We start from the raw sequence: 12,454 nt of genomic DNA on the forward strand, positions 1-12,454 counted from the left end.
GGAAGGACTTGGGAGCTTAATCACTACCACGGGCATCCTCAGGAGGAGGGCGGGGCCTCTTTGCCTGACTTTGTATTTCAGCACCTCTCACTGAATGGCTGTAGCTGACCAGAATGGTTTCTGGCTTCCCAGCTTCTCTTAGGGTTCCAGATCTCCCCTCCTCGTCTGTTCTCAATATCTACTCTCTTCTTTACCCACTGTATTAGTTTTTTATTGCTACGTAACATACTTACTGGCTTAAAACAACGTATATTTATATTCTCCTGTGGGTCTGGAGTCCAAGTACGGGTCACCTGGGTCCTCTGCTCAGGGTCTCACCAAACTAAACTCAAGGTTTTGGCCAGGGCTGCAATCTCATCTGAGGCTTGGGGTTCTCTTCCAAGCTCACTGCTTGTTGGCAGAATGCAGCTTGGCTGCCTAGAGGCCTCCTGCCATTCCCTGTCATGTGGCCCTCCCCACAACATGGCCAATTGCTTCTTCAAGACCAGCATCTCTGCTGCTTGCGATCACTCTGACTTCTGGGAAGGCTTAGACCCTTTTAAAAAGTTTGCCTGATTAGTTCAGGCCGACCCAGGGTAACCTCTCTTTTGTTAACTAAACCCAACGATTTGGGACCTTGCACGTCTACAAAATCCCTTTTGCCATATAAGGTAACAATCACAGGAGTGAAATTACATTGTATTCACAGGTCCTCCTCACTCTCATGTTCTCGTTCAATGGGGCTCAGGCTTCCATTTAACCTTTTGGCAGAATAGGTCCAGATAACTCCCTTCATTGTCCTGAGCCCTTATCTCAATGTGGCTTTCTGGCTTTCCTCTCTGGCTCCCTCATCAGCCCCTCCCCAGTGTACCTGAATGAATGTGAGTGTCCCTGCTTTGTGACCCTCCTCCCTTATTTCCTCCCCATCCCCTTGTCTCAAGCAGAATTAGGAACTCTCTGTGTTCCCTAATACCCCATATGGGCCTCTGTGCCAGTGCTCATCTGCTGGACCATGACCTTGGTGCAGCTGCCTCTCCTCTTGGTTCACCAGTCTCTTCAGGGTGGGATCTATCATGTCCATTGCTGTCATCTCAGAGCCAAAGCACAGTGAAAGTCACAACCTAGATGCTCAGGAAAGGTTGGATCAGCGAACGGAAGGCCCAACAGCAGGCCCCAGAGAGTATGTGGGGACATGGGGGAGTTGTCAGCTGGCCCAGAGCGTAGAGGTGTGAAGACAGCAGTGGAGGACAGTAAACAGCACTTTGTGCTTCATACGTCAAGTTCATGTTGTCTGAATTCGGTTTTGAGACAATCCTAACCATCTGACTATTTTCTCCATTCTTCCCTGCTGGCTAAGATTCTCCTAGTCATATGACATAGGCCATTCCCTTATCATTCTATTCTTGAGAATCGTCCAAAGTTATGTTTTCCTGTAATGCATTGAATTGATACTCACAGGTGAGGTCCTACGTTGAAGAGAAGCAGCCACTTGGGGGGTAGTAAACTACCTATTTTGAAATTGAATCCTAAAGCTCGCTTTGTAGAATGACTGCTTCTGCATCTTTTTAAAAATAAATGTAAACAACTTGAATATTATGATGAGAGTTTTCTCTTGAAAAAGACACAGAGGCATTGCCATGTCACTGGGAATTTCATGGCTTACAGAGATTCTCTTAGAAGACTTTCTAAGAGTAATAACTCCAACTATCTCTAGTCTACTTTTCTTTCTTCAAAGCAAACAAAATTAACTATGGAAGTAGTATTTGGAAAATGCAGATAATGTTAAGAAAATAAACGTTCCCCATAATCTCACCACCCACTAAAAACCATTGTTAACACGACTTGTGTTGAAAACAATAGGGAGAGAGTCTTGTTCCTGGAAAGGACTGCTGTCTCCCTTCAAAACTTTGCAGCAAACTTTAGCTTAGTGATGCTGAGTGAGGAGGAGCACAAGTCATGTAAAGGTGATTTTATTTGGCAAGATTTACTTCTTGGCTGTCACCTAAAGGGAGATGACCAGGGAGAAAGTGATGGTTTCCACAACACCCCCAAGACAGGGGATGCACCTGTGCCAATCCAGCACCAGGGAGAGGGCCAGAGGGGAACTTCAACTCAATGTTTACGGAGCCCTCCATATACCTCCCAATGCAGAAAAACAATAAAAATGTTCATTTTTGAAATCATTAAGTAAATACAACATCAATATTTATCTTAAACAAAGTTGCCCTTAGAGCACACACAAGGTTTCTAATGACTTCTGCCTCCCCCCATCCTGTATTTTTCTCCCTGGCCTTATATTTTTCTGGATTTTTCTGCTGCAATTGGTGAGCTCGGAAGAGCTGAAAGCACCACTACTATCATCGCCCCTCCCCGCCTTTTTCATTTGAACACTCCCTGCATCCTGCACCCGACCCTTTCCTCCACACTTGCTGCTTTGCACCACCCTGTGATCTTAGGCCCCACCTCTCCACTCTCAGCCTGAGACCTTCCGGCTCCCAAGGAACGTTTCCTCTTACTGACCTACTAACACCTGCAATTGCAACTCAAAGCTGAATTCATCATGGTGTGTCCCTTCAACTCGGCCCCTCTCTTCCCTCCCACTGCCTCTTGCCATCTAACCAGCTCCACTTGTTGGTCTCTTAGAAAGAACCTCTCTTCAGTCATCGGCTATTCCTTGTGCACACACATTGTGATGGTTTTTGCCTCCTTGTCTTTGCTCCGAGTGTTTCCACCACCAGAGAGGCAGATGATTCAAAACCCGTGTTGACACTTCGTTCCAGAAACTCTAACAAACCCATCTACATCTCCTACTTGGCACTTCAAGCACTAGTGTGTTTAGGATGGGCTGTGTGTGTTTTCACATGTCTACGTTGTTTGCATTCTTAACTTATTAGTGATGACAATAATGAGAATGATTACTACTTATTTAAGGGCTACTATGTGCCAGGACATATATCTTTTTAAAAGGGCACAGCAGAAAGAGAAGGAAAGTAGCTCAGAATACTAAGGGGCTGTGATTGGAGGGCTGCCAAGAAACAACCCTCCTCATCCCCCAAGTTGCTCCCTTGCCCAGCCTGTCATGCCTAAATCCTCTAATAGGAGCACACGTCATTAGAGAGTGAAGGTTCTCAACCTCGCCTCCTTTATCTCTCCCCCCCAGCCCCCAACTCCACCCCCACAGTTCAGTGCAAAGACTTCTGGGAGCAGCAACATTCTAAGCTGTTAACAGCTGAGCCTTCCCAGAGAATTCTGTCCCACAGTGACAGTTGGCTGAAGAGAGTGAAAGAGAGAGGTCCTGTGGGAATGGGTTGGGAGTGAGAAGGGGAATGATCAGCCTTTGGAAGAGGTAGACTCTAAGCCTGGGCTCCTCCCAGCCTGCTTGGCAGAGCATGTTGTGCCATGTTTAGAGCCTCACTCCTTCCTCAGCCTTTCCTGCATGCCTCCAAGAAGGTCCACTGGGCTCAGCCCTGCAGGGGACCCTGAGATGAATCAGACATGGATCCTGCCCTCGAGGAGCTTACTGTCTAGTGGTAGAAAGTGCCAAGTACCATAGCAAAGGCAATTCCAAGGGCTGTGGAGCTTAGAAGAGAGAAAGATGCAGGCTGGACATCAGGAAGGCCTGCCAGAGGAGGTTGCATTTGAGCTGGTCTTCGGAAGATGACAGGGAACTTTCCACAGGCAGACATTGGAGGTGGTGCTAGTTATGGTGACGGACACTTTCAGTCCAAGACTACGGTCTGTAGAGGATGGGTAGCTGGAGAAAGCTGAGAAAGAGGCCAAGGAGACTCTGGGTGTGTTCTCTAGTATGAGGACACCAAGGATGATACTTTGCTTGTTTTAACATTTTGCCCAATGTTGCCCAGATGAAAATAGGCCATTGTATAGGGAGTAAATCCTACAGGTTGAGAACTCCCAGTTGGAATGAGAAGTGCTCACTGAAGGCAGTTAAGCTGACCCTCAGCCCCATTATTCTATGAGTCTGTGATTCAGAGGGGGAGCCGATGACATACTTCTGGGCCCAGGCAAGGTCTCAGTCAGTGAATGCCCTCAAGTGAGCAATGATGCTTCACAGCAGAATGGGAGATGGAGCCCCAAAGAGTGATATATGCTTAGGACTGTTCACTTGAATTTGTAAGAGTGTCAGGTTGATGTTTAGTTCATGTCTGCCAATGGAAACAGTATGGGCACATGTTTTGAAGAGTCTGTAGGCAGAAGTGAGAGAAGAGAAAGGGAGCTGACATTGGGTGGGGAGGAGATGGCAATGAGCTGTCTGAAGAGAATCAAAAGAATGGTCAAGAAGGGACAACTGAGTGATATAAAGATTAATGGGAAACTTATTGAAGAAGTCTCCACTTATATTGAATCCAGTTCTTTTTCCCTTTGTTGCTGTTTTAGAATTGTAGTTCTACTGTTTTGTGGAGCTTACAGAAGGGATCTTGGGAAAATTTTTCTTTGGCAGGGAAATCATTACCCAAATCTTACTCTTTTAAAAATGTTTGTACAACTTTCAAGAACAATTTTTGTTTCGTGTTTGGTGGCATCGCACCCTTTGGACTTTCGATTTTAGGCCCAAACATAACCAGTATTTCCCCAGGATTTAAGTCATTCCCAATGGTCTGAATTCAGCCAGCAGTAACCTGAGCCTTGGAAACACAAAGCAACCCAATGATATTTTATGGAAAATAAGCTGGCAGAGAAATCAGATCTAGTCAATCAAAAAATGAAGAGTGGAAGTGTCAGGCCTGAGAGAGCTATTGTAGGTCTTGGACAGCCAGATAAGGAAGGAAGACAGGCATGTGGGTCAGCCAGAATAGGGTCAGCACACAGTCTGTGGCCTCTGATCCTAAGAATCCTCAAGAGTGGGAAGGGGACATTCATTCTTTGCTTGACCTTTTATAGACCTAGCTCAGCAGGAGGAGCCTTGACCCTAGAGGTGTAGCCCCTGAATCTAGAATGAGGTGAATCTTGCCTCTGGTCAACTCGGGACCTGAAAAGCTGAACTGCCCTAATTTGGAAAGGAAGCTGTGTACCCTCTCAGTTTTACACTCAGTGTCCGCCCTTGTGGGGTGAGAACTACCACAGAATAGTGCAAATCATCTCAGGGTGTCACAGCAGCGGAGGCAAACGGCAACAAGTCCAGTGTGAGAAATTCCATTTGGGGATTTTCCCACATCAGTATTCTTTCAGCCTCCAAACTCAGTCTTTACAGCCTGTCTGCCTCCTGTCCTTTGCCTCAGAAGTCCAGCTTTCCTGTGCCCCTTCCAAGCCCAAGCGAAACCTCTTTAACCCTTAATGTGGCAGGTCCTTTTGTGTCTGATTTCTCTTCTGACGGCTTCCGGCTCCCCTGGTCTGATGGCGTTCTGTTCCCTGGGGAGGGGGTTTCCTTTCTTCGCTTTCTGTTCACTTCTCTTCGCCTCTGTCTCCTTCCTGCTGTTTGTCCAATCACACTTTGCTGGCCTTCAATCATACTGTGTCCAAGTCAGTTTGTCCCCTACTATTGTTTTCTGTTTCTGGGGGTGATGATTTTCTTAAGGTTATATTTTTTAAACAAACATAGTTGCACTAACAGGGATCCTTGATCATTTGATGCACTGAAAAGGCCTAGAAGATGGAGATAAATATTTGAGGGAAAGGCTGTTCCTTGTGGGAGGGAAAAGCAGCAGGAGCTGGTTCCCAGTGTAGGGCTAGAGGAGGAGCCAGTGGAGGTACTGCCCAGCCTCTGCAGAGCTCTGGCACAGGAGTTCTAGCACTCCAGGCCTGGCAGGTATCCTGGAGCAGGTCCTTTAGCATCTTATTTCTGAAACTCTCTGCCCTACTTCCAGGAGAGCAAGGGGTCAGTTTCACCCAATGCTGTCGTGAGTGACTCAAACCTCTTTCTATTGCACCCGACCATCTTGCCCGGAGATGATCTCCTATGAAAACACTTGAAAAGCACCGAAGTGATTTCTAGAGAGTCCTAGCTCTCAGTGACAAGCTAAGAGGCTGTTTGTAGCCCTTCTTGTTAGTTGTGGTTTGGGGTACAAGCATAGAGCCCTCAGCAACTTATGTAGAAAAATGTTGGAAGATTCCAAAGAAGCCTAGACAGGGAGTAAGTTGAGTTGAGATCCTGGAGTTGCCTTTTAAGAACTGCCTCGGGGGTCACTTCCCCCTCAAAATCCTCTTCACTCACAAACTGGAGGAGTATGTTTGTGGTTGTGTGGTCTGTCCTGCCTCACTGGCTGCTTCTCTACCCTCCCTGCTGCTCGGATGGGCTGTGCATTCTCCTGCCTTGACATAGAGGCAGCCCACGAACAAAAGCCCTCCCCTTGCCTGTTCTGAGCAGGGAAATCCTACCTCTTCTCTGGCCCCACTCAAATGTCACCTCCTCCACGTCCTGTGGGAAGTCAACATTCCCTTCTCTGGGCCCAACGACCATTTGGTTGGTTGCTCCTCTAAACCCCAAAAGCTGGAGAGCATGTTAGCGAAGGTTTTGTCTTCCCTACCAGGCTGTAACATACAAGTGAAAGGAAGATTTCTGAGCCCCAAGTCTATGACAACCCAGAATGGTTTTTTCAGCCATTAAGTTCCTATAAAGGGGCTTCTCATTGTTCTCTCTCTCTGTGGGGAAGTGAGGCACTGTCAGGTCCCCAGATGTAGGATTTGAGCAGCTGTGCCAAAGCAGCCCTGACCACATGGCCCATCTTTTCCACTCTCCAACTGACCTGAACAAAGGCTACTTTGGGAACAGCTCTGTCCTAAGAGCCACTAAGAGCTGTGGAGGCAGGAGTTGGGGAGAAAAGACAAACGTCAAAATTCTTGGATGATCTTGGGTAGCAACTGGCCAACTAGGGGGTGAGAATGAGTGATAGAGCTTTTCACCTTTGGGGTCAGCAGCCTGCCTGGCTGCAGGGAAGGAGGCCAGAACATCTGTCAGCTGGGCAGCAGCTCCTGTGAAAGAATCATCTTTGTCTTGTTGGAGGCTGGGATGAGTATATGTTTATTTGCTCAACAGAAAGCCATGTAAACCAGGGATCAAAAGGAAACCTTGCTGATGGCAAGAAGCCCAGTCACTATCAGATTGAAGATGCCACCAACAATGGAAAGGAGTACCCGAGGGGCTCAGGAGGAAGGGTTCTCTGTTTTGGCAGAAGGCCCTTCTCCTCTCTATGGAGACTTCTGAGTCAGAGGATGGAGGGAGCCAGGAAAGGCCCCTTGCTGGCTCCAGGAAACCTACATGGAGCTGACAGAGGGGGCCTGGCCCCAGTCCCCTCCCTTCCCATCTTCCTGCTAGCCTGGGAGCAAGCTCACATTTGTAGTCGGCTCAGGCCTCGGTTTCTGATTTGAAGAAAAGCAGTGATGCATTATCCCAGGGGGGATTCTTTGCCCTGGACCCAGCTCCTTTTTCTTACTTCCCCCAGCCCTGCTGGCTCTCTCTCAGCAAGAACTAAAGTGGGGCAATGATCATTAGCAGTTGAGCAGTTTGTGAATCAACACACTACTAATGCTGAGAGTCGCTGAGAAAGCAAGGATTCAGGGTTTCAGGAGTGGATGATACACAAGATTGATGGGTGTGGGAGGGAACGTTCTGCACCCCCGTTCAATAGAGGAATCCCTTGAATTTCGTCATAGAAATGGCAGAGCTGGAAGAGTCCTTAGAAACCATCTATTCCATTTTTCTCCTCCCTATATAGCTGCTTCCCTTCTACAGATGAGAATGTAAAGCTTATGGTAATTAGGGAGGATCCACTTACTTAGTGCCAGGAGCTAAAGTGCCAGGGAGAGAAGGTGGGTCTTCCTGATTCCCACCTGAATGCTCTTTCCACAAAGACAAAGTGTTTCTGGATTCCTTTATGTTAATTTCAGTGATAAACATGAACTCTTAAAACACAGGCTCATGACATACCTCCAACTGAACACCTTATCACCACATGCACCATGAGGTGGTTATATGACTACTTTTCATCATCACTCAAGGGCATAAATGGTAGTAAAATGTCAATACAACAGCTAAAACACTGGTTTATTACACTTTATTTTTATGGCACGGGCTCCATAGAACTTTAAATTATTCTACAAACTCTAAGAAAAGGTAAACAAGCCAAAAACATAGAGTGACTTAAATGGCACTTGGGCATTAGATCTCAGTCAACAGTCAGTGGACAGAAAAGCTTGTACTATCAGCTGGGACATAGCCCAAATCAGTAGGGAAGGGCCATTTGGTTCTACGCTACCGCAAACAGTAGCTACATCCCAGCTGGTGGGTCCTCCCTGGCTCTTAATGCGATTCTCCTCTCCAGCTCCTGCTTTGCTCTCTGGGGTTGGTTCTGTGAGGAGGGGCTGGAAGGTCCTCTTTCTGCCTCTAACTCATTCTTCAAGGCACAGCTCAAATGTCTTCTCTGTGGAGCTTTCCTGGGTCCTCCCCCCATTTCTCAGAGTGGTCCAAACCTTCCCCTATTCTAACGCCCTCATGGTGCCCTGCCCACAATGTCCCTTAGAGTCACAGGGGAAGGCGACCATGCTGGCAGTGTTCTTGTTTGTAATTCCCGACCTTTCAGCCTCAAAGACTCCTGTGAGAATTTTAGTGCCAACCTGGGTAGAATTGGGACTCCCACGAGGTCTGGTTCATGAGAGACAAGATGCTACTCCTGGGTATGGACTTTGAACATGCAGGTGAGGGACCTTGCAGAGCAGTGAAGTTATTGCAAGCCTTGTTGAAATCTTGGAGGCTGAGGTGGAGCGCCTGGGCCTTGGAACTAGCGCCTGGGCCTTGGGACTAACCCCTGGGTCATTGGAAGAGAAGCTCCTCTTGGAGCGGACGGAGAGGCTGCAGCAGCAGCTGAGTCATACAATCAGAAAGATGTTAAACATTTGAGGCAAACAGCCATTATTACAAAGGAGAAGATGTACTCTACTGCACATACTCCCAGGAGACCTAGCACGCTGAGTCGACGCCACCCTTGTTTGTTGTTTGGCTTGAGGCTTGCCTGTTGGGAAAGAGGGATTTGCCATAATCCTGAGTTCGGGGCAAGTAGGGATGGGAGAGGGTTTGTTGGAGGTTTGGAGACTGGGCCTCTCTCTTGTCTTGGCTCTGCTGCTAGTGGGCTGTATGGCCTTGGGCAAATCTGATCCCTTTGAAAGGGCTTCAGAATAGTCCACACTAGGTAACAAGATAAATTCTAAGAAGTTCCTTCCAGGGCTAAAGGTCTAGGATCCTAGGGCTGCATGAGCTCAATTTCCACCATAAATCTGTTCATTGGTGTCTCTGGAGGGAGGTGTACACAAAAGTGGTCACATGGTCCTTTTGGAAATAGTTGAGTCAAAAAGATTTAGCATGCCACTCATCTTTAAGGTGAGCCTCGCAGGAAACAATTCACAATTTAGCTAATACACTGATGTGAGGTTGTAAATCCTAACCAGGGAGACCAAAGGAGAAAAGTCTTTCCCCGGGTGCTCAAAAATCCTTCCTTTAAAATAATTGTTTTTTCAAACTACTTTGGAAGTATATAAACGTTAGTTTCAGAACAATGATTCCCAATCATTTATTTCACTAACAGGAATATGAACAATAAATGGTGGTGGAGGCAGAGAGGGGACCGACAAGGAACAGCATTTTTTTCCTTTGCTAAGTAAAGACATTGAGGGAAAAAACGCGAACTCTAATCTAAGAGGTTATTGTTTCATGTTCAGCAAAGAACATTTTCATACCAAAAAAGTGAAAAGGATGTAATCTCAGCATAAAAGACAGCCCTTTACATAGAATTTAGCTTTATGGAAAAAGTACCTCACTGTCCGTATTTCAGCGACAAATTTACCGTGGTTGGACGGTGGTCCCTGGATTGGCCCTGGGGATCACCAGTTTAGAGGTGACAGGGTTATCTGATGAAGGTCAATGGATCCATAGCACTGCTTGCTTGTTCTTAGCAACTCGCCTGTGCTACAAAGAAGTGACCAAAGGTCTCCATTCCTGTCACAGCCTGCGTGATTCACAGAAACATATCAATTCTACATCCGTTCTTTTCTATTTCCCTCCAATTTCAGAGGAAGAATGTACTTTCTCTCTGCTCCTCAGATTCTTTCTCTCTTCTACCACTACCCCTGCCCAGAGGGTTGCTGCTAAAATCAAACTCAGCGTCTGACCCTTCCTCCTGCCCCAGTCTGACACAGACCCCTTCCTAGCTCTTACTCCCCACCACTCTGGAAACGTGTGGCCTTTGAACTGCCCCCACCCCCACTCCAGACCTTCTTACCTCCTTCTTACCTACCCCGGACTTTGCTTCCAGCCTCACCTCTCTGGAAACAATTGAAAAGTCAAGAAGCAACTTCCTGAAATCCAGAGGGGCGGGGTGGGGGTTTCCTTGGTTGTCCTCAAACTCAACCTGCTGGTGACCTTTAAAATGCTCCCATGCTCCTTGAAACATCCTTCCTCCTGCCTTTGTTGGTCTGGTCACATTTTACTGTGTTGCTTCTCTCTTTTCTCACTCTTCTCTCCACTCCCCAAGCTCCTCTGCTGCTGGAGCTCTGTAATTGATGGGTTTGGCCAGCTTTCCCAAAGCCAGCCCAAACTGGACAAGATGGCCCCACCTCAGCTGGCACTTCATTTAATCTTCCCAGGAAGTGTGGTGTGAAGAAGTCGCGACTGCCTCGTTCATATCAAGCAAGATGGAGGAAGCCTCAGCCTTTGAGCTTGGACATGGTTCTTCCATTTCTGTTCCACAGTCTCTCACGTACCTCTAGCTTCCTATACCCAACATCAGTGCCTTCCTGAGAGGCTCGTAGGTGTGAAGTACTGCGTTGTGTGCTTTTGAGGACTGGGATGTTGATACGACATGGTCTCTGCCTTCTCCCCAGCTCGTGTGGGGAAACTGGTGTTTCAGTTACCTGGAGGCAAGGCAGTTTGGCGGGAACTCTGTGAGAGAGGGGCAGTCGGTTAGGGGAGTGTAAAGGAAGACCTGAGACAGCAGGAACTGAGAGAGCAGCGGCCAGAGTAGAGCTGGTCTAGGCTCCTGCATAGCACTTTGGCCGATGTTTCACTTGTCCCTCTGAATCACCTTGGCATCATCGACAAAGAATAGTGTGTGAGCCTTCTTAGAGTAAAAAGCATTTAGTAGCACTTCACAAAAAATTCTATTGTAAATATTGTGTCCTACCTCAAAATTAATTTTTTTTTAAAAAAGAGTGTTGTTAATTCACTCCAAGCCCACTCAGCTGCTGAAGAATTTAGAGTATTCAGCTAGCGAGCTTTGTGATGAACAAGTAGCTCAATTATTCTCGTTTCATTACACAATGATGTATCAGACATTCTTTGGCATCAAGGAATTAGAGCATATTTTCTCTGGCAAATGGCAACAATATTTGATTTGAGGACATATCCCACACAAGTGCTTCTTGACTAAATGTAGTTCCATTTAAAAATAAGGGTTTTCACATGATTTAACATCGGGTAGCCTGGTCTCAGCTGGCTCATTCAAAGGGAGGCGGTTAGCTCAGACTTGCTAATTTCGTGTTTAAAATAATTTGTGCAAATTCCGCAGTTGACACTATTTTGCACCAGGCGTTGAACCCCTATGGCTTGTTCCCACAACTCAGCAGATCATCTGGGCCCCTTCTCTTATTTTATCCAGTCCTCCTGTGGGCAGACTTTTCTACCCAAGACCACCATGGCCTGTGGAGCGCTCAGCCCCAGCTCTCCCAGCGCCCCCCTTGATGCTGGGCAGAGAACCGAGTACCTGGCCTTTGGGACTAGGCCTATGACTACTAAGGGCTTCTCTTGAGGAGAGAGCTGGTCTCCACCCAGGCAGAGGACCTCAGCCCTTCTCCCAAAGTAAGTGCACAGGCAGGCCTCCACTAGCCCATGCTCCTTTGTGCAATTTAGAAAAAGGTGTCCCATCTGGATGGACATGAAGCTCGGCGAGGAAGCAGGGGCTGGATTTCTCTCCCACTTGGCACTTGCACCTGTGGCTGCAACTGAAGGGGTCTTTCCCCTTGGCCTTGAGCATTATTCTCCCCAGGCAGCCCCCTTCCTGATTCAAAGGTGGAAGAAATGGGCAGATGCCAAGGAACAGGCTAAATCTGTAAATATCAGATATGATTTGCCAGTTTACGAAAATGCTCATAGCTTGCTCTAGACATTTGGATCTACGAGGCCCCTTGCCAATCTGCACCATTCCCACTGCTTCATGGAGTGGAGGGCTGGGCGAGATGATCTCCAAGATTCTAGCATCCTATTTGAGAGTAATTACTTTATAGGCCAGTGATGGCGGCACCATTACAACTAGCAGGGAGCTAGGGTTGAAAGGGGGTGCCATAAAACCGTTGCTACTACAGTATGGTCTGTTGAGAGCCAGTAAATGATCTGATTGGGGATGATTTCTCGCTGAGCACCATAGGGGTTAAGAGCTGAGTGATTGTCTGTGTAATTCAATTGTTAGACTGGTCCCCAAAAGAGGTCCCTGGCTCCTCACTCACCTTTTCCAGTTCTCCCCTCTTTTACTGCCAA

This window comes from Equus asinus, chromosome 2 (genome assembly GCF_041296235.1).
Source record: "Equus asinus isolate D_3611 breed Donkey chromosome 2, EquAss-T2T_v2, whole genome shotgun sequence".
NCBI lineage: Eukaryota > Metazoa > Chordata > Mammalia > Perissodactyla > Equidae > Equus > Equus asinus.